This window comes from Peromyscus californicus, unplaced genomic scaffold, assembly GCF_007827085.1.
Source record: "Peromyscus californicus insignis strain IS unplaced genomic scaffold, ASM782708v3 Scaffold_7__1_contigs__length_154581171, whole genome shotgun sequence".
NCBI classification, from domain to species: domain Eukaryota; kingdom Metazoa; phylum Chordata; class Mammalia; order Rodentia; family Cricetidae; genus Peromyscus; species Peromyscus californicus.
The window spans coordinates 49,683,484-49,686,121 of NW_026294595.1; positions in this window are offsets into that span (position 1 = coordinate 49,683,484).

A 2,638-nucleotide genomic window follows, 5' to 3' on the forward strand; every position below is an offset into this window, starting at 1 on the left:
AAGTCAGGGGGCACAGGTTTGAGGGCAAACCAGATGATCCGAGCTCCAGTTCCAACTCACACTCTCAAACTGTGATCAATTACTTACCCCAACTGTGTTTCGGTTTCCTTAAGAGCATAATAAGATAATAACAGTACCTACCTCATGTCATAAGCTAAATTGCTCAGAACGGTGAGAGCCCTGCATACAAGTAGCTATTACGATACATGATCAATATTATAAAAGTGAGACACACTCCAATGCCTATCAGTCCATCAGAATGGCACACTGCCTACATGCATGACCCTGTTTCATGAAAACCACTGTCAGAAAATCAGTAAAATGCACATACAATTGTCATAGTGAGGAGAATTGGCCTCACACAGTCTCCAACGCAATTTCTGCCCGACAGGTGTTACTGGAAGTTAACTGACAGTTAACAGGAAGTTAGCTTCCCAGGGGACAAACTTTGTAGCCATAAGGCCTGTGCTACCACCACCCGTTCACCATGTCCGAGTGAGGGTCTGTGGATCAAAAAACAGAGACAAGAGACAGCGGGTCGTTTGCCTCAGCAGAATGCTGAATGCGGTTTATTGAAGGAGGGAGGAGGCCTTAAATACAGGCTTACAGCACAGTGGGAGGACCCTGGAGGGCCGAAGTTCGCTACAGATGTTTTACATTCTTGCACCCTAGCTGTCAATATGCAGGATACACAAACAAGGAACCTCCCATAAGCATTCAGGAGGGAGGAAACCGGCAGGGGATTAGCATAGGGAGGACATCAAGGTCAAGGTCAACAAGCAAGGCAACAGTTACCCAAAAGGGTGTGTGTGTGTGTGTGTGTGTGTGTACAAAACTTGATTGGGTTTCCAGTAAACTTGAGTGCTAGCCCCTAAGTTCTGAGGTCAGAAGGCCCAGTTGGGTGCTGGAATGCAGTCTCCCTTATTACTTTCCAGCCCAGGGTTACACAGCCTTCATTCCAGCCCCTCCCGGATGTCCCCACATATATGGAAGTTGTTAACAACAACTCCACTTGTTGAAACCTGCTCCACCAAAGAGGCAGGTCAGAGTCACTGTCCTAGGCAAGACACTTACCTAGGGACTTGCACAAACTTTTCCGCTCTTGCTCGTTTTCTTCCTGTGTACCATCACCCTGGAACAAAGACGTTTGCATGTACCAGCATATGTGAGGGCTCAGGAGACGTGGCTGACGACCAAACCTATGTCTCATAAAGCTCATGTTTTCCACAAGCCCAACTCCCACTTAGACTGAGGACATGCTTCAAAGACCACATCTAAATTTTACTTCTCTAGTGAAATGTCTTGAGACTCATTGCCAGTATATGGAGACACCAGAGACAAAGCTGCCCCATTTGGTCCCCGAGAGGAAAAGAACTCCAGCCAGAAGGACCTCCTGACACGTCGTATTAACAAATGGTTGAGTTTCCCAAGACAATGGAGATAAGCACGCTTTGTCACCGACTGCATGTGGTCATGGAGCATTGTCCTTCTATTTTCTATTCTGTTTAAAGTTCCAGAATCATATCCTTGCCCCTTACAGGCTGGAGGTTGTATAAGGGGAGTTTTATGGATCTAAAATTAATAGCCCAAGGAGATTATGTTTAACCATGTGTAAACATCTTGTGTGAAAAAGCAGAATAGAAGCAATGTTAAGCCCAGCTGGAAAGTACCAGAGCATTTAGTGAGTCTTTGGGGGCAGCCATGTGTCCACCTACATCTCTTATGTGGAGTTATTAGTGAGGGCATATCACCAGGCAACATTCCTTATGCATTTGGGATCACAGAGGGTTTAGTTTTCATTCCTAGAGAAATTCTAGGCTACTTATGATCTGGACTTTATGACTGAATTAGGCAGGTTCCCCAAAGGAACAGAATAGAGAGAATGTGTGTAGCTCCTTTTGGAATAAACTGGGATTCACTAGATGGGCTTACCCAACACAGGGTAGGTAGTCCAACAAGAACTGGAGAGACTGGGAACCTGGGTGCTGTTGAGTCCAAGAAGCTGGATGTCTCAGCATTCCCAGTTTGGTGTGAAAGCCTGGAAGATTCCTGGAGAGGTGATGAACTTCATTCACATTGGAAGGCTGAAGAAGCTGCTGTCTAGTGTCAGCAGAGGATATCAGGGAAGCAGCAGGAGGAGCAGACACACCCCACAGAGATGAAGATAGGCAAGCAAGAAGCTAGGAAGTCTTTATATACAATTTATTTCTTCTTCAATAGAATTTTTCTTTCCTAGCTTGGGTCTCACTGTGTAGCCTTAGCTAGCCTGGAACTCACCGTGTAGACCAGGCTGGCTTCAAACTCACAGAACTCCTCCTGCCTCTGCCTCCTAAAGTATTGGGATTAAAGGTGTGCACCACAGTACCAGGCCTTGAAATTTTTAATATATTATACCCATTTCCTTGTGTGACTGAAAACTGGACAGGCATTTTCACTGTTAGTTATAGGCTATTGTCCTTTCTTAATGAATTCCCTGCCCTGAACATGGAGATTGTTTCTAATTTTGCCAAGTTATAAATAATGCTGCAATGAACATCTTTAAATACAAAAATCATGTGCTCTCCTTGTATGTTATCCTGAGAGGGCATAAATTCCCTGAGGGGAGTGGGAAAGAGAGAGAAGGAAAGAAGACAAACGT